Below are 21,424 nucleotides of genomic sequence, written 5' to 3' on the forward strand. Positions count from 1 at the left end.
CACCTACTGGTGATTCCACTAAATGCAAGTTTCTATCTGTGAAAGAGGTTAATATTGTCCAGTAACATTTAAAAAAAAAAATCTTTGTATATTTGGTTATAAACTATACTTAGACTGTGCCTTTCAGAGGTGTATATAAAACATTTGAAACCTAAATTTTAATGACAGAATTATATTGGTCTTAGGTCTGATGTCATAATAACACCATATATTTATGATTTCAGTATATTCGGTCTTTGCATCATGCAAAAAAGGAGCACATTCTTAGTTGCAAATCTAAAGAACATTAACTAGCTGCCAGATATGAAGGAATGAAAAAGTGCAAAATAGTAATAAGGTAATAATTATAAAAGCCAAAATGCAGTCTGCGTCTTCATTACTTTCATGAAATGTGACAAAATAAAAGCCTCACTTCCTTTCATTCGCAGACTGCCCTGGAGTAAACCCCTTCTCACAGTCGTACAGTACACTTCCTTTGACTGTGAACATGCTTCATAAATTTTGTACAAATAAATTGCAACATTTTTTTCTGAAATACACTCCACTCACAATTCAAGAACTGTCCGAAGTTATGAAGTCGCAGTAAGGAACCCAGGCTCCCTTTTAAAATTTACAAAGTTTATGAAGATATTCTTTCCTTATATTGCTCATATTGCTGACATTTACAAATCATTTCACTATTCCTGGTTGTAAAATTCCTGATTTATTTTACCTGGACAGAACAGTACTCATCAAAAAAGAGGATAAAATATTCAGCATCAGTGAGTATAGACCCATGTAATTTATTAATCTACAATTACTAAGTAATAAATAAACTGAAAAGTCAAAGAATTTCAAAAATATGACTACTATTAAACATTCACTTCAGTCTAGGTTTTTAACAGAGGAATGTAGGTCATATAACAGTTTTGCTTTAACCATAATATCGTATTCTGAGACTTGTGGCTCAAATTAAGAACTCTTTAATGAGCTAAGATACCACAAAAGCCACTAACATAATTAAACTAAAAATGTAATTAATGAATTTTGTGGCCATTAAAATATCCAACCCAGTATGTAACAATGCTAAAGAACATATGTAATGTAACACCGAGCTCTGTTTCATTACATGGACAGAGTCTTCCTTGGTCCCCTGAACTATAGGGGTAGAAATGGGTGTCTAGTGTCCAGTACTTTGTTTGTCTTGGCCAGTAACCCTGTATTGTACAAATTATTAAGCTATCAGAAAGGTATTAATACTGGATTAAATATTTTTTCACCAGTGGTATATGAGGATAATCTATTATTAGTGGTCAATAAATACAATCAAAAGAAAACGCAAAATTCATAATTTGGTAAAAGACGCAGAAACTGATACAGGATATAGGATAAACTTAGAAAGTGGATAAGAATGATAAGTCCCTCTAGAATAAGAAAGGTTAATACACATATTCCATTAATTACTTACTGTAAATTTAGGGGGACTTACTTCACCAATACAAATGGGGGTCCATAAACTGCTTATAAGACAATGGCAGAAAAGGTAAAAAATAAAACCAGTTACATGACCAGTACTTTTTTCTCCTTATTATGATTACTTAATGTGGATAAACCATATGTGTTACCAGTTATTCCTTTCCCTGGGACACACCTGCTAGTAGCAATTTTAAAAGAATAAACTCAGCACTAAGGCATTTATTAATTAAGCTGCTTTGGAAGTGTGGAACCCCAAACATTTCCTGGGAGAGTTTATCATAGCCTTGTATTGTCAAGGAATTGATTTTACAGATGAGAATGCATGCAAATATTGTTTTATTTAGACATGTAATTTGAATCCAATATATAATTACCTAATCTTGAAAATAATTAGAGCAATATTACCCAGAATAATCATCAGATCATTAGATTATATTTACTTGGGGTTCTTGTCCTTCTCTAACAACATTAAAGATGTTAAATGATTCTTGGGATATGGCTAAAAGAATGTTGAAAAAAATCCCACTACACAGGTTAAACCTGCCCTGTAAGAAAACATCCCTACTGGGATGATTATTAGTCACAATGGTGGATATTAAATGGAAGGGGAGATTTTAAGGGAGGCAAATAGACAATGTAATAGAGAACTAAGCATATCAAAAGGGGCTAGATCATGATATAATAGTGAAATATGAGTTGAAAGTACATTCCAGAAGGTGTTACTAACTCAATTTTGCAATAGAGGAACTACTTTATTTAAATGGTTATGGTTTGGAAAGTATGACATTAAAGAAGATTAAGGAAACCATAAACAGATACCAGCAGGTAGAATTGTCCAACCATAGTTTACAGAGGTAGAAGTATAGGATTTCACAAAAGTTGTCGAAAAGCCAAAGTTGTTTGTATAGACAACTACCTAGAGAAAATGTTATACTCGGATGGTACAAATATTAAATACACAATAAGTCAGGGATTTAATTATATCTCAGAGAATCTTTGTAGAATGGACCTTATGGAATGAAAATGTTTGTTAGCACTGTGGGGGAAAGCAGGCAAAATTATTACATTGTCGGTGTTCCTACAAGTAGGACAGAAGTTGATGCTAAAGAAGAAAAAGCCGACTCCCTCAAGATCTTTATGGCCTAAATCAAGTAATTTAATTTCAGGCTACTTTTCTTAAGGTTAGCTGGGCTGAGCTTAACCCCTTCCCTTCCAGTATCCTCTTTTAAAAGATATACATTTCATCAGTTACAGCAATACAGTCTGACATACATGTATATTTATTTTCTGTCCAGCAGGACCCACTGTTGATACATTTTTTTAACACCAACAACTTTACAAATACATTTTTAACACAAGCATCTGTATAAGCCCCAAATAAGATTTCCCACTTACCACTATAAAGGTTTAAATGTTTTGTCTTTTTAAGTCTTTACTGATGCATTCAGACCAATAAACCCAAACTCTACTGGCTGTAGACATGACACATTTCTCCCTTATTCTGAGCTCATCCATATAACTTAAACAGATTATTTGGCTGTATTTCGGAAACACTGAGTTTAGCCTGATGTCAATAACATTAGGGTGAATAACATTCAAACCAGTGGTTAAAAAGGTCTCACAGACAAAGTATTGAGAATAAACTCGAAGAAAGACCATGCAAAGCTAGAATCCTCAGTCTGAACTACCTTAAACCTCTAGTAGTGGAGCCCCATGGGATAAAAACAAATGACTCCTTAAGGAAACCAATTCTTTCAGCTACATGGCTTCCAAATGCCTATGACTTATTTAAGTCTTTACTTATGCTTGTAGCCCAAAATCTAAACTACACTAACTGAACACATGCCATATTTTGGTCCTTTCCTGAACTCACCAGTACAATGTAAGTGGATTGTTTGGTCCTACTTTGGAAACACACCGAACTTAAAAATAAGCCTCATGTCATGTCCATAACATTAGAGTGACTGCAAAATATACAAAATTAATCAAAATATATACCTGTAACATATCAAACAAATCTCTTCTTCCACTTTCTTTTACTACACCTCTTTGTTGGTTCATTTAGTCTTAATTCTTTTTTCATAACAATGTAGCACCATAGTCCTTTCTAGTATTATGATAACTACATTTAATATGTTTAATTTCAACCACTGTTCTTTTCTTAAGTAGTACTTATGTTGAATCCTCTAGTTCCAATGACCATATCCAGCACCTGCTCTTGTAGTCCTTCAGATACTTGCATAATATCTGTAATTGTTATTTAATCAGTCATAGAGTGCAGTAAAATTGTATCTTTTTGCAAAGTGATATTAGTATTCAGAACAAAAATCATCCATGCAGTTATATGAGTTTTCATATGTTTTTGGCTACCTCAAAGGTCATATAATAAAATTTGTGATACTGAAAATATCCCACATTAAAGCTGAATGGCTTTAACATAAAATCCCCCCCCCAAAAAAAAATTACCTGCCCATTAGTTCATTTCTGCTACCTTTATAAATAAATCACACCAAATGTCTTTTGCTATTTAGTTTATTTAAAATGCACCTATTTACTACCCCCTGTGCTGCTACAACAGCATAGTACTCCTGCTGCACAAATCCTTCTTCCATGGTATCCCTCACCAATATTCTAGCACTTACTTCTATCTCCCCAGATTTCTACTGCTGTATTTCATACATAGGTCAGGATCCGCCACATAACCCATGCACTCAGGTCACTCCACAAGTACAAATATGACTCTGTCATTGTCCATGTTGGTGTGAATGACATGTGACGTACATCACTGGACTACATGAAAAGAGACAAGGTAGAGCTCTCCAATCTTGTAGCCCAGGCAGGTATGACCCTAGCCCTGAGTAGCATTCTGCCATCACCCCAAATGATACCACAGTACGAGGACAAAATGATTGACTTCAACAATTGGCTAAGCTTCTGGTGTCATTCTAAGGGGATCCAGTATCTGCCTGCTTGGGATGACATGGTCGACAGACCATGACGCTTTGCCACAGATGGCCTGCACCTGTCGCCCCTGGGATTCCGGATACTGGCTAAGGCTCTTGCTGCCCCTATAGTGCCTTTTTTAGGCAAGGTTCAAATAACAAATTCACCAATGTAACAGGAACAGGCAAGCAAAAACTGAGGGTAATGCTACTCAATGCTAGAAGTCTAAATCTCAAAATGCACTCACTCGAGGCACTCCTTAAAATGGAGAACATCGATATCTGTGCAGTGACTGAGACCTGGTTCAAGGCTCCAGAGAGCACCCCTGCGCTACCAGGCTATAACTCATACCACACTTTTCGGCCATGTAACCTGGACCGAAACACCAAAGGCGGAGGTGTGTCCATATTCATTAAGGATATCCACACCCCCAGGCTAGTTGCTCAGCATAATGCATCCGAGGTTATCCAAGTGTAAATAACTCTGGTCAAAACTGCAATCCAAACTGTAGCTTGTTACAGATCCCCCACCATGCCCCAGGATTCCCACTCCTCTTTTCTTAATGTACTGGAAAATATTAGAGTTCAACCGAACACCCTAATAATGGGTGACTTCAACTACTCCACCATTAACTGGGAAAACTACTCGTGTACCAACTCCTTAGCTCAACGCTTTCTGGAATTCATAAACTCCAATGCCCTGGATCAACTTATCCACACCCCCACCAGGGGCAACAGTATCCTAGACCTAGTCATTACCAACATGAGTGACCGGTGTTCCACACCTGAAGTCAACTCCTCGTTGGTCCGATCTGACCATAAGCTAATCACCCTTGATATCCAAATCCCACCCCCACCCCCTATTAAAGAAACCACGGTAAAAAATTTCTCCAAAGCCAACTTCATGCTTCTTAAGACAGAAGTGGTGAACTTCATGACACCCATGCAGATGGATAATACAGTTACACCTGCTGAATCCTACACAAATGCACTCTATAAGCACTTACATGAGTGCATGGATCATGCTATCCCAAACAGAACGCTATCCTCCAAAAAAAGGAAGCCAATCTGGTGGTCCCCTGCCATAAACAAAATATACAACAGAAGGAAGAAACTGTTGCAAAAGAGAGTAAAATCCCATGAGTGGAGGAGCTCCCTGGTCAGCCTCAGTAAGAAGCTGAGATCCCTTATAAGATCATCCAAAGAAAGCTATGAAAACAAAATTGCGACTATTTCTAAGGACAACCACAAAGCATTCTATAGCTATGTCAAGAATCTCGATGGCAACACCCAGATCTGCTCTGAGTTACAGCACAAAGGTACGAAAATTACAGAACTAACTGATATAGCCAGCATCCTGGCAGATAGGTTCAGTGCTAACTTTACCCCCACTCACCCCCTAAAGGGCCCATATCTATACAGGAAGAATGCAGAGTCCCTGTAATCACAACTATGCAGGTAAAAGCTGCACTCTCTAAAGCCAAAAACACAGCATCCATGGGACCGGACAACATCCCAGGCTGCGTTTTACATGAACTTCAGAACAAACTGGCTCCCCACTTAAGCACCATGTTCAATAATAGCTTTGCATCAAACTTTGTGCTCACTGAATGGTGCACAGCAACAGTTATCCCACTCCACAAAGGGGGAGCCACCACTGATCCTGGGAACTATCTACCTATTAGCCTGACGAGCCTGGAGGCCATGGAACATATCATCATGGAACTCATAAAGAAAGACATTGGTAACCTCCAAACTCTGGATCCCACCCAGTTCAGGTTTGTGAACAGCAGATCATGCCTCCTGAACCTGATCGACTTCTTTGAGGCAGTCACCAAAGCCGTAGATGAGGATAAGGTGGTTCACACAGCCTATCTTGACCTCGCCAAGGCTTTCGACACCATCCCCTATTCTGGAATTATAGCTAAACTCACTAAACTAGGTAAAAATCCCTACGTCACAAGATGGGTTGCCAACTGGCTCACTGACAGAACCCACACTGTAAAAGTTGCAGACTCCAAATCTAACCCCAAAGCAGTGACAAGTGGAGTACCATAGGGTTCCGTCCTGGGACCTCTCCTGTTTGGTATCTACTTCTCTGAAGTACAGGCTAACACAGAAGGCCTCTGGCTAATGAAGTTCGCAGATGACTACAAACTAGGAGTCATAGTCAAGTCCACAAATGATGTGGACATCCTACAGAAGGGCCTCACTGAGACAGATGCCTGGTGTCAGAGCCATGGCCTCAAGCTCAATGCCAAAAAGTGTATGTGTCATACTTTTTGGTAAAAACTCTGTACCCATGAACTACCACATAGGCAGCAATCTACTTAACACCGAATGTGTGATAAGAGACCTTGGGACCCAGGTGGACAGTAGTCTCTCCTTTGATAGTCACATCGTCATACTAGTCAGGAAGTCCTTCTACATGGCACACCTCATCATAAAAGGGTTCTCATCCAGGAAAAAAGAGGTCATTGTTGCCCTCTACCTGACACTCATTAGACCCATTATAGAGTACAATGCTCCTTTTGGAATGTACCTCACAAGACATCTGCAGCAGCTGGAAAGGCCACAGAAGTACCTCACAAAGAGGATTACTGGCCTCAAACAAATGCCCTACACTGACCGCCTCAAAAAACTCCAACTTTACTCTGTAGCATATCACCTACTCTGAGGTGATTTCTGCCTAACATATAAAGCTATGTCAAACCCAGAGCTGTTGGACATGCTACACCTAAAGAAATCCCAATCCCTCCAAGCTACATGCTCTAGGGACCTAAACCTTGTCACCACAATAAACAGGACATGCTGGAGGGATAGATTCCTGTCCCAGAGACTTCCCATACTCTGGAACAGGCTACCCATCTATGTCAAGCAAAGTTCTTCATTAGCACTCTTCAAGAAAAATCTTGAAGATTGGATGGGAAATAGGAAATACACCCCGGGGATCACTTCTGTGCCTCTGCTTGACAGTGGCACAGGAAAATAACTTTCTTGGGTGGCGTAAGCTAGGGAACCTTGTTGGCTAGGCTTACGTAGGCCCTTGGCCGATAGCCTAGTACCTACTTATGAACCTATATTATATTTTATTCAGTTAAGTGCCACATAGTCAGTGGCATCTTTTCAGGGGTCACCCAGTATTGTGTTTATACTGACTTGATAAAATTTGGCCAGGGCACCTTGAAAATTCCCTTCTTCTCTTCAAATTTAAAAGTAACTCAGATGTTGTGGAATAGAAAGAATGATTTTATGGAAACATGATATAGCTGGTGTAGGAGATCAGAAGAGAAGTGGCAGCATTATGATTTTTGCATCATACAGTAGATCCTTGGTGTAACTTAAAGGCTAAACGAAAACAAGCAATATGATAAGGGTAAAGAGATACTGGATGTTAGAAGAATCGCAGTACTTGTTAAGCTAAGTTTCAATAAATAAATGACCATTCAAATAATCACTGAAGCACTAAAGAGTTGAGGAAAGACTATGCAATGTCTATGGGGTAGAAGAGACTAGTGACTAGTGAACATGCGTTTGTTAAATGTATGAAAGAAGCTAATGGTGATCATAATTAAAACAGATTTGCAAACGTTTGACATTAATGGGAATATGGAAATGTTATTTGGTTTATATAAAAAGTTAGATAGTAATTTGTGGTATAAAGTATACAGATTAATCTTTTCTGCCATGTGGATTATTTGAAATGAAAGATGTGATGAATTGTTATGTAATAATAAATGTGAAATTGGAGTAATATGTGTTAGATTCCCTATAGATGTATCCAATAATAAGAAAGAGAATTGAATGTAAACAGTACATAAACTTAAAAATAAGATGTATGTATGTGATTATGTAAATAATGCTCCCCTAATGTTGTCTATAAGTGTTGAGATATTTTACCCCTGCCTGAGCTACCGACAATGCAGCCAGATGTGTCTTTGGTTTACCATTTTAGATGAAAGAGTGCATACTCAGGAGTACAGCACTTCCTTATGATGTACTGCAGTGTCAGTAGCTGAAAAATGAGTTGAAGTACCTGAAGCAGGAATCCCATCAGCACAAACTAATGGGTGTTGGGGGGTGGGGACATTTTTCAGAAACAATGCTCTCCAACTCAGAGGACATTTAAGAATCTTGGTAGAAGATTGGCTTGCTGGGGAGTCACTTCTCTGGAAATTTACAATAAACCTAAAATTTACAATATATGCAGCCAATGGGGGGGTGCAGTACTGCTTCCCCCATGCCTCCTCCTCTTTAAATATTATAACTCCATGGTCGCGCTATCTGAAAAACAAGTGACACATGTTTTGCATGTTGCAATGACAGTGTGGTAGTGTGGCTCAAACTAACTGCACACCAGCTGATCCAGAAGAGAAAGTCATTGACCGTCTGAACCCTTCACTCTCAGCCACTGCTTGTCACAGAATGCAGCTAATAGACAAGATCAGAAACTGGAACATTTACCTAGTTTGTGATACAGATACAGTGAAAGGAATTCTAGCGTATATACTTCATACAATTCTTTGAATTCAACAAAACCTGACATTTGAACAGCTGCACTGGGAAAACAGTTTTAGCAGGTTTTATAACATCTGACGTGTTCCTGAATTAGACACTATCTCGTCCAGAATGACATATATTCCTTGAGCAAGATAGAAAGAATACCATTTTCTAGGTTACTTATAGCATCTGAAATTTGTGTTTACTTATGCATAGTTGTGTCTCATTTAATCAACATGAAATTATTTGACCCAAAATATCTAAAACATTGATAGGGTCCTACTCAAACTCTGAGGCCACAGAAACTTGAAAAACATGGCAAAACTGATAAAATTATGTGACCCTCACCTTCTCCCCTGTCTTCCAAGGCTAAGCACCAGTACAAGTCACTGGCCACCTCCCAGTGACAACATTCTGAGCTTCGATCAACTGTCCAGTGACAAACAGTAGGTTTCCCTCTGGAACATCATCTGGTTATATGAGTGAACTGCAGGTTCATTTTACAAGGGTATCAATGTGTATAAATAAACAGTTTAATAGTTCATGCCATACCTGCTGTGCTAATTAATGTTAGTTGTGTGACTGTGTGTAAATGAACTCAATTTTCTATGGAACAGACATATATATTTCAGCACTTGTATTTTTGAACATATCAGATATATTAATAAAAATACATTGGTGTGGCATTTAAACACACCCCAGTGAATAAAAAGGCTAATTTTTAGAGCTATCTGTCAGAGTTCCATTTTAGAACATGGCTTAAACTCATCTGGATGTTATGACTTCCTAGATTTTCATTTTGTTCATATAAATAGATGCATTACATGACAAATATTCAACCCAGTGAAAACATAATTCTATAAATAAATCATGATGTGATGAAAAATGTTATGACTAAACAGAGTGAGAATTATGTGTTTCATTATTGTTGGTTTAAACTTCTTAGCTGCTTACTTTTTCTGTCTCTGAAGTTCTTCTGTAGATTGCTTGTACTGTGTAATATCTATTCCTGATGATGTTAACATGGCCTGCTATCTTGTAGTGTTTGTATTTTGCAACATGCAATTTTCTGTTTTCAAATGAATTTTCTGTTGATAGTAACTTAAATTTCTGGATTTGCATTTGTTTCTTTCAGCACCACTAACAAACGTAGCCATGTCCTGGGAACTGTTTCCTATGCATAATGGCTTCATTTTGTTCACCAAGTCCAGATAAGCTACAGTAGCCTCCCAATGTACACTTTTATTTGTGTAATTGTGCATTTGTGCACATTACTTTCACATTGTTGTCTTGCTCTATATCTCTTCCCTATTAATGCTAGAATTATTTTCCCATTTCATATTTTTATGCATACGTCTTTAACATTTTATTTTCAGAGTTCATAAAGGGTTTCCAGTAAGATTCGTAGACCCTGATGAATGAGCCAGAGCTTGAATGTAATTCCAGAACAAACCAGTGTATTGGTGTCATGAATGCTTAAACATTACCAGTACATCAAACTGATAACTTCTGAACATAGGTCATTACCAAAAGAATTTACAATTCTTTAATGAGGTAAGCTGTCTCCTACGTAAACCATGCAACAGTCTGTTTTACTTTAGCAAAAGTAACTTTTGTGTAAATGAATGAAATGTAACCATTTAAGAGTACTTTATGAATACTCAGGGATGTGATTTGAGACGTGTGTAGCTGTTTGTATTTGGGTGTGTATATGTGTGTAGGGGGAGGGATAGCAGTGAAGCCAAAAAAGAAAGATAAGATTATAGTTAATGTAATGAGCTGTTTCTGATCCTAACAAGAGGAATGCAGCTTTAATAAATAACAGGTACTGCCATGGGAAACATGGAAATTCTTACGAAGTGGAGATGATGCAGACTGAGGAGGCCTGGGAGTATCTCCATGCACATCTAAATGATATTTCACTGTTCCACTTCATATTTCTTACATTCTCTTTGGATCATCTGCAGCCACAATCATCTGTTGCTTATCAGAAACAGAATTAGGGGTAGAGCCAGGGATTAGCGGAAGCTCAAAGGAATCTACAGAGATATGTCCTGGGTCCCCTGGATGATTTCACAGATATAGCTGCAATTACTGATGCTGCACGATATATATGAGACAGATATCATGCATGCTGTCTGCTTAGATCAACAGTAAAGAATGAATACCAACCTGTTGCTGAAAGTGCCACTAAGAAGAAACTAAGAAATTATTAAATGCTAATAAAAATGTAACAAAGACATGCTTTTTGGTAGGTTAAGCATTACATTTCTTATTAATACACAATCAACTTACTTCCCTCGGTAGTTTCTAAGGCACACTGGAATGCTACATGCAATGAAAAATAAATGCAGCTGTGGAAAGCCTTATTATATTAGTCTCCTCTGTTAGTCTGCCTGTCTGACAGCCAGTTAGCTTGTAACATAGGGAATTGTGGAAGGATCAATATTCTAATTACACAATGACATACTGTTTAACCTTCACCCTGTCCATCCTCTCTTATGTACATATGCTTTTAACACTGCCAGCATCCAAGCACCAAAACATCTTTATCCAGGTATGCACACAAGAGAATTAAATGTAGCCAAAACTCTAAACATGATGGCAGCTTCTCCACTTAATGCCTGATACTGATCCCTGGCTGAATGCCATAATTTTATCCTAGTCTGCAATTCCTTTGATCCTGTCATTAATAGTAAGTTAAAAGTCTAACAAGTGGCATCTGGCAAGAACATTAGAAAACAACACACACACAGAAACACACCCCCACACCCACACACACACACGCACACAAGCACACACACGCATGTGCACACATACAAACACACGCACACGTGAATGCATGGATTCCCTTCACAAGTTTGAAGTTTCAAAATTTCAAACTGCAAATGGCCAAGACTATAAAATCGAAGTTTTGAAACTACAAATGTTTTGAATGGAGATCGCCATACAGCGCTGAATGGGAAATTTACCATTTTCCTCACTGTAGTGTGATCTCGGAGTTGGTATATTTACTTAGCAGGGGGTGTGGGGAATGTGGGGGGGTTGCCTCTGCAAAAACATAAAAAAAAAATTTGTTTTTTATATTTTTTTAATTACAGTTTCAAAGTTTCAAAACTTCAGTCTTATGGTCTCGACCATTTGCAGTTGAAAGTTTTGAAACTTGGAGCATGTGAAGTAGAGCTGCACACACACACACACACACACACACACACACACACACACACACACACACACACACACACACACACACACACATGTGTGCACGGTGATAAGTACTCTGCTGTAAAGGCTGTTGGTGTAACTACTTCTAGAAAAATCAATACTCATCCAATCACACTTTTCTATAACTTTTTTATTTTAATGCTCAGCATGAAACTGTCACATCTAACTCAATCATACTTTTAACTTGGCTTTAAACTTCAGCCGAGTTAATAGGTAAACAACTGTATTACTACAAATCAATGAATATGTCCAGCTAAGAGGCAGTTGAACAATCAGAAGTTTGATAATTCATCTGTAAACAATTCTCCCTCAGTTGATCCAATCACTGAGTCATTTAAACTGTAAATGCAACACTTTCTTCACCATATTTGAGTGGCTGTCTTTCAAAGGTATAACCAAGAATGCAGGAAGATTGTCAAAACAGATATCCCACTCTGCCTGGAGACATGGTCTCTACCTTCCAAAATAATCTGTTGATCAAGATATTGTTGCTAATTTAACAATTCCGTGGTGATGTATGGATTTTAAGATTGTTATGAACTTTGGATTGTGCAGCAGGTATGCCACTGGCAAAATACATTACATATACCCCAATGGTACAGTCTCAAAAGATATGTCTGGCAGAACACTTCTGTTTGCATTATAACAGACCTCCATCATGTAAAGTTATGACATACTGCAAGTTAGTGCACATTCTAAGCATTGTTTTATATTTTGTTCCAGCCCCTCTTCCCCCTTAAATAATGCAAGTTTTCTTTGTAGTCTGCTTACTTGATCCCTAAAGCGAAGAATAAATATACTCTGTTAGTGTAATAACCTCTCTCCTCTGTATTGTATCCTAAATCCTCCACATTTTACTGGTTTATTCTAAACAATAATTTTCTAGATATTACATATCCCATATTAGTGATATTTCTACTTCATGCCTCCATCCTCGTATACATGAAGAACAATGCTTTCCTTGTGAGTCCGTTGTTCTCCTTTTGCCATGTTTCCTGATGCCACTATTAGACACAGGCAGTATCACTGACATTTCTGTAGGGATGTACCTTCAGACATCAGATGTCTTCCTCCATAACCCTCCTTTACTAACTCCTGGATGAACTGCACATTTGTACTGTCAAGATTCACTTACTTGACGAGTAAAAGGTGGGCCGGCAGCCTGATGAGTGGTTCAGCTGCCTAGGCAGTGTCACTAATGTGAGCTCCCTACACCTCCAGGGGAACCTGCTTGCATGCGGCAGTTGTTTCTCTGCACACAGAGGGCATACACTTCCATGGAAATAGAGGGAGTCTTACATTTGGGCAAGCAGAATTGGGGACATGTCCTGGGGATGAGGTAAGTCTTAGATATCAGCCTTCCAGAACAAAAATACCTGCTTGGCCTTTTAAAGACTTGAACCACAAGACAATCAGGGAAATAATAATTTCTAATAAATCATTGACTGAGATCAAGGATAATAGGAAGTACATTAGACTGCAAGCAGAACAATTTTATTGCTTATGGGGATGAAGACATTTTTGGGGGAAGGCAGTAGCACTATTCATAGAAATGGAAAGTAGGGAGGACTACTATAAAAACAATGTATATGTGTACAGGAGATGGATTGCTTGCATCTTACATTTCACAGTGCACATAGACAAACTGGTTCAAAACAAATCTGCACATGTCTGAGTGTGGAATATGGAAACCAATGTACAACAGATTGAAAGTGGCTGGTCAGATGCTTACTTGACTGAAAAGTACATGGAGTTTTGTGCTGCAAACATTTTTGTAGAGGACCAAGTGTTCTTTGCCCCACCATGCTGGGGCTGCACATTACACTCTATAAATATTCAAATTCTGAGGCTGCAGAACATAGAGAAAGGAAGTGCTTGGTTTTCCAGCATTTACTTTTGTCAAAATGTGCTCAACCAGGTTTCAGAGAAATTTGAATTAGACACACACATTTTAATTACATGTGTTTTGAATGTTGGCCTGCCAGGATTCTGTCAATATCAAAAGTGTCTGTGCTATTCATGTCCAGGGAGCCTACTTGTTTACATAAGTTGTGTAAATTACAGTGGGAAATCTACAGACATGATGGGTGTTTAACTCTGGACAATAATTTCTTTGATTTCTGAACGCCTTACACCAAAAATGACAATTCATGACTCATGGCATGTAAGCCAGGGTAATTTTCCCTAGAATGGCAAAGCATTTCTTCTCAGTCATGTGTGGAGCCCTACTCTCCGTCTCTATTAAAGACATCTTGTGATCCCCTTTGCTTCTTCCTCAAAAGGACATTTGTGTTAGCATAAAATCTTCTCCTTAAATTCTTAAAAACCTCAATAGATCTCAGTTTAATTTTCCATGAACCTTATCTTCCAACAAAGAGCGAAGACCCAAGTATAATATGATTCTTCTTGTATTGCATTTCTATTTGCGTTACAATCCTGGCTGTCATTTTGTCTTAAGTTTTAAAATTTTTCTTTATTTCAAGCCTCTAGGCCTGAATTAATTAATTGATGAATGGCCTAACCAGCCTCATGTGCAGTCCCGTTTAATGTGTGTCTTATTATGGAAATATATTTCTTAATAAGCATACCACTCTAGAATTTTGAGAATATCCCTGATTTGCCACATTTTGCCCTGTCCCTTGTAAAAATTGATTTTCTGGTAAATCACTGAAGACTACAGTCAGTCAATAATGCCATTTATTACAGTTTCATGCTTTTTATTGCTCAAAAAATGCACATTGATGCAAAACATGTTGCTCTATTAACTTTTAAACAAAATTAGAGTAATATTCAGAACTTGTCCCCCCTGATCTGGGGCCTTCATCCCATGATTATTTTGACTTTGTCCAGAATTCTTGAGTAAAGTAATTGGCAGGTATGCTAATAAGATATTTGTCCCATCAGCTGACACCATACTGAGGAAAAATTTTCAGGCCCTTTTCACCCCATTAGTTTGCTGTTTGTTGCTGTTTAAATGACAGATATTAATAGGGTTTTATAGCATCTAAATACATTATTCAGCACTTTTTTAGAAATGAAAGTCTTTCCAGAAGTTTGTTCCATTGTCATCCCATGTGTGGGATATTTTGAACTATCTGGCCTTCATCTATCTCCTTCTTGTTCATAACCCCAGATATGTATCATCTGCAAACTAACATACATTACTACTCACTTGAATTGACATGTTAGATAAGCATGTATTAAACATTACTGGCTTCAGACATGAACCCTGTATAACCCCAGCTGTTACCACCTCAGATGTATTAGAAACACCCTCTCATCATTGCACTGAGACCTTTCAGTTATCCAGGCTTTGCTACATGACAATCACAGCTAGTTCTCAGGTTTCTCAATTTATGAAGGAAGATAGCAAAATGAATTGCATATGTATCGATTCACTGCTGTTTAGAACCCTTGTCACCCAATCTAAAAACCCATTCAGGTTTCTCTGGAATGATTAAGCAACTGTTTCTAAACCCATGATGGCGAGGACTGAATCCAATTTTATACCATTAGTATAAAACCAGCCTCTCAAGAGAAATAGTTTTCTGAATCTTCCCTGGTACCAAAAATAAGGTTTATCACTTAATCCCTCACTAGTTCTTCTATCAATCACTCTTTTTGATTACAGCAACACATAAATAATTACCTGTTACCTTGAGACCACATTTCTACCACTAATCTTGGGGAGCGCATTTTAAAATATTGTAATACTTTAGTTCTGAGAGGGGAAGACTATAATAGTCCAATGCCATAAAGAAAGAAAAAAAAAGAAAGAACAGTTACAAAATACAAACCTTCATTTTCCTTTTGCAGGCATCTCTTTCTAAGACATTAACAATTTCTTTTCACAAAAGTTCATGTCTACTCTCAATGCATTATCAGAGCATTCAGACCTAAAAAAGTGCCCCATGTCGATCAGATGTCTAAAAAGAAAACAAAAATCAGTTAACTAATCTCATTATTTTGAGCTTGGGGCTCTTTTCCAATTTACATTTCATACAACATCAAACTCCCTTCACTGGTTTATCTGTTCATGCCATCCAGACATCTCTACCTGTCAGCAGAAGGATGCTGTCAACAATGAAGTGTACTTGTTATGGACAGTGCAGTTACGTGATATGATGTTCTGCTTTCTTTTGCTAGAACATGGACAGTAAGTTTTGCCAATTTGACATGCATACTTCACAGATAGTGTAGGACATCTTATGGCATTTCCTTCTTTACAATCATACAAAACACTGAAATGAAAATCACTTCATCAGATTGCTTTTCAGTAAGACAAATGCACTGAAGACACATGCTGACTATACATTGCATATCACTGAAACTAAACATCTAACACATCTTTATTCCTACATGCTTATACATATTAATTTTAACACACACACACACACACACACACACACACACACACACACACACACACACACACACACACACACACTCACACACAACATTACAACTGTAAAAAGGTCATTGCGACTATTGGAGTTCCAAATTTTGGCTTAAGTTTACCCATTCAGGGTAAGAACAGTCCATTATTCAGTGTGGCTGTTCTGACATGTCAGCCATTAATCAATGAGATATCAGCAATTTACCGACATCACTTGGAAGAGTCTTATCTTCTACTAGTGCTAATGAGTCTTTTAGTGATCTACTCTTCCACCCACCCACCCCACTTGGAGTACAGAGGGGTTCTGAGAGTTACTTCATTTTTTCATGCCTGTCTGCTCCAGTGACCAGAGATCTTTTGTAGTTCTCATTTACATCCCCATAAGACTACCCAATACCAGCACCCATGGTTTCAAGGGGAAGTACCAGACTTCCTTAAATTGCCCTGCTGCTACTAGTATCATTTGCTGCTCAGCATAAAAAATATGTCATGTGGCCCTATCAGTTCTTTGCAAATAGGTAGGGAAGGAGTGTGAAGGCCTATCATACTTAAAAAAAATGATTGTAAGCATCTCACTAGGTTTCTCCTGCTACGAAACACAAGGATGAAGGATACTTTATTATCTTTAATGCCTTTGATCTTTTACAAGTTAAGTTTGCCCATGTATGGCATCACTATGAATTGTATTTGTTTGTTTGTTAATTTTTGTAGCTAAACTCATCCTGAGACCTTTTCTTTTTACCTATGGCCCAGGCCAAAAGGCACCATTGCCTGATACAAATAATATGCAATGAAAAAAGTGAAGAAGAATGCATTTAGTTTGCACAATGCACTCAAGAGAAAGGGCTAGAGAAACTGGTCATGAGATATAATGACTTTATAGCATATAAGATTACAGGGGCACTACATCTTGCAGTATTTACAATATATATATACAAAGCAACATCCTAGGACAACTACACTTAGTACAAAGCAGGTAAATAACAAGTAGACAGATGTCTAAACAGTACTTACAATACCAACAAACTATAAGCTTCTTGGCAAGTTTGCTGTTACGTCAAAAAGGCAGATGATGAGTAAATGGCTAGTCACCTACCATCTATTATGCTGAAAGTCCTACATTTGTTGAGTTCCTCTAGGTGTGCAGCCTCTTGTACTCCAAACTCAGCAAAAGTTATGAGCTTCTAAATTTACATGATCAGTTGTGCCAGGTGAATGAAACAGTCACAGATGAGGCTTTTTCCACCAACTATGACATGAAAAGGTAGTCTTAGAAGATAATGGACATCTGAATGTGTCAGATATGGTTCCAGTGCCCTGTTTGGCTGCTAAGGGTGGGCAATTATTCTGTAATAGTATCTTGCAAGTTATGAAGTTAAAAAGTAGTTTGGCTCTGCTTGTTATGGGCAGTCAGGTTCTTTTGAACATAGAGATGCAGTGATGTTCTCTCTGTTAAACAGCTGATAAAGCTAATTATTTTGTTGACTTTGACTTGAAGAGTTTTGGTGTTCTCGGTGGAGCTGAGCACAATAATGGGCGAGGTGTTTTTTACTAATATAGGAATAAATTCATTAATATCTAGTACTTGGTATTGCAGCTGAGAGGATTGGATAATTTCTTTATTAGATCACTGTTGCAGTAACCATTACACTGTGGGATGCATACTGCCAAGGATTCCATACATCCAAACAGTCTACAGAGCTTCAGACTCCTTCTTAGTACATGTCATACATCCACCATTTGCACAACATGACATGCTATTATAAGAGGGACATACAGGTAAGCCAAAACCCAGAACTTTCTTGCAGTTATCACACTCAAGCAGACTTTCATCAGCTTTGCACCTTGTGTTGCTGGTTGTTGGTTGCACTGACATCAGGCAGATAAGTACCCTATCAGGGGCTTTTGCTTGTCATCTAGAAATGTTTATAACATATTTTCTTATGTCTGTCAGAAATAGCACATGTACTTGTGGTAGGCAAATTCCTTCTAAAGACATGCATTTCATTTTTTTTGTCTGGGTGTGAAACAGTGTTAGGTGATGTCAAAGTTGCCTGTCCTTTACAATTAAAACAGTCCAGAGTAGACTTAACTGCCTCAGAATATATTTTGAAAATAACACACATACAGTTCCCCAGCAGTGGGCTGTCCCTTTAGCCTAAGAAAAAAATAAATAATCAAGAGAAATGAATGATGTGAACCTTATATCCACACCTCTTGTACAGTTTGAGACTGACAACTCTGCTGAGGTGCTTATTCAGTCCTCAGACCATCAGTTCGCTTCTCCTGGGGCAATTGCTATATCCCTTTTTTAATTTCTCCAACTCTTTTGGGTTTCTAATACCATAACAGGAATGGACCCCATTCCTAAGTCAAAGTATGATTAAAGTTCATGAAATTAATATTGTTTCAATATTTGATGTTAGCCAGAAGTGCTCTTTGCAACACCTGCAATGTGCCCATTAATGACTCCTTTTGCAATTCATATGGAGTTACATGTATTGGTAACATATCTATATACACTGTAGATTCTTTTTTATAAAACCTGTTGCTCCTACTACTACTATTGGAACTGTGTGGGTATTCTTCTTCCACATTGCCCTCATTTCTGCCTGCAAATCCTGATATTTTATGAGTTTGTGTTTCTCTGAACACAAGACATTGTAGTCACTGGGTGTAGTGATTTCAATGATCAATGCTACTTTTGTCTTCTTTTCATGGACCGCTATATCTGGTTTTCTCGCATTTATCTTTTGAACTGTTGGTAATGGGTGATCCCATGTGATGTATGCTTCATCATCTTCTATGAGGCTTTGTGGCTCATGTTTCCAGTGTTTTTCAGCTATTCCAGTATTATAATGTTTGTACAATCCCCAGTGCAACAGCCTTGCCACATTATTATGCCTTTCAGTATACAATCCTTCTGCCATTAGTATATCACAACCTGCAACAACGTATGTGACTGTTTCCAATTCTGTTTTACAAAACCTACATTTGTCTGTTTCTCCCATGTGTTCAATGGACTTTGTAAACCAATGTGTACTTAGTTTACTATCTTGGGCTGCCAATATTAACCTTTCATCTTTTGGTTTGAATTTGTCTCACCTTAACCATTCCTGTGTTCAATCCTGATCAACATGAGGTTCTTCCAGGGTTTTTTTGTACTTGCAACTATATTTATGCATTTTCAACATTTCTTGCCTTCACATCTGATCCTTCACCTTATAGTCTTTCTTTTGTTTTTTGGCACATTCAGTTACTGCCTGATTTTTATTACTTCTGGATTGATTTCCAGTCCTGTTTGATGCCTATATACTTCTGCTAGACTAAGCAGGGAAGGCATCTTAGATTTATTCTCCTCATGTTTCAAAACTTTCACTATATTTGGGTTTTGTGAGGTCAGCATATATATATGCAGTTCCACAATTGCAGATGTATAAAAGTAATCAATCTCAAGGAGGCCTGTACCTCCTTTGGAATGGGTAATATATAATTTTGGTATGCACTGATTTTTATAAATCATTTGATGAGCATGAAACAGCCTTCTTGTTTTCCTGTCTAATCTATCCAACACCTTTTGGGGCCAGTAATTCACTCCAAACCTGTAAGTTAGGACAGGAAGAGCAAATTGGTTTATAGCTTGAACTTTTTTCCTAGATGTCAACACTGTTTTCAGGATTAATTTAAGTCTTCTAAAATATTCCTTACTAAGTTTTATTTGCATTTGTTCATGTTTTATTGTTGATCCTTCATCAGTTCCCAAATATTTATACACTCCCTCTTGCTCGAGTTCTGTTATATCACATTCTTGTCCCAAACTGGTGTTTTCTTGGTGCTGCAGCTTTCCTGCTTTAAAGGTTGCTTTTGTACATTTATCAAGACCAAACATTTTTATATCATCTGAAAAAGTTTTGACTACTTGCAATTGTGCTGTCAGTTCCTCATCTGATGAGCTATACAGTTTTAAATCATCTACAAAGAGAAGATGAGAAGTCTATACACTTTGTTCCCTTTTGGGAGCCAAATTATAGCCATGACCTAATCTGTTAAGCAGACAGTTTAATGGGTTAAGGGCTAGGCAAAATTGCAACAGTGACAGAGTCACCCTGGAATATCCCCCTTTGAATTTTTCTCCCTGGGATAATAATTTGTACTTTATCATGGCTTAACTGCAAAGTGGTTTGCCTGTGTTCCATGGCTGCTGTAATGTAGTTTATCAGTGTGGGGTGTATCTTATACATTTTTAAGCACTTTGTTGTCCATAAATGTGGGATAATGTCAAATGCTTTTTGTAGTCAATCCATGCCATACTTAGATTTGTCCCTTATTTACAATTCTCCACTATGACTTTATTTAACAACAAATGATCCTTTATTCTATATGACTTTCTTTTATTACCCTTTTGTTCTATTGTCATAATTGAGTTTTCTCCTAAATGATTATAAACTCTGTCAGCATTAATTCCAGTGTATAATTTATGTGTTGTCAGAAGGCAAGTTATTGATCTATAGTTTTTAGGGTAGTTTGCAGGTTCGCTCTTAAGTAGGAGCATTGTTTTTCCTGTTGTTAGCCAGGCTGGGGTCTGTTTGGGGTGTGCATATAAATAGTTCTTACTCATGGCTAAATTTGTGTACAAAGATGTTAATACTTTTAGCCAGAATTTAGCTACTGCATCTGGGCCTGGAGATTTCCAGCTAGAGGCTTTTCTTAACTTTGTTTCAATCTCTGTGGCCATTACTTCATCCCGTTTTATATCCTGTACATTTGAACTTCTTATTCTTTCTTTAACTTCTTCTATCCATTTAGCATCTTTATTATGTTCCACATGATCTCCATGAATATTTCCCCAAAATGTATCTATTTCTTCTTTTTTTTGGTGTTCTTTCAATTCCTTTTAACTTGTTTC

The sequence above is a fragment of the Protopterus annectens genome, chromosome 2.part0 (assembly GCF_019279795.1).
Source record: "Protopterus annectens isolate FY-2018-M chromosome 2.part0, PAN1.0, whole genome shotgun sequence".
Classification (NCBI taxonomy): Eukaryota; Metazoa; Chordata; order Ceratodontiformes; family Protopteridae; genus Protopterus; species Protopterus annectens.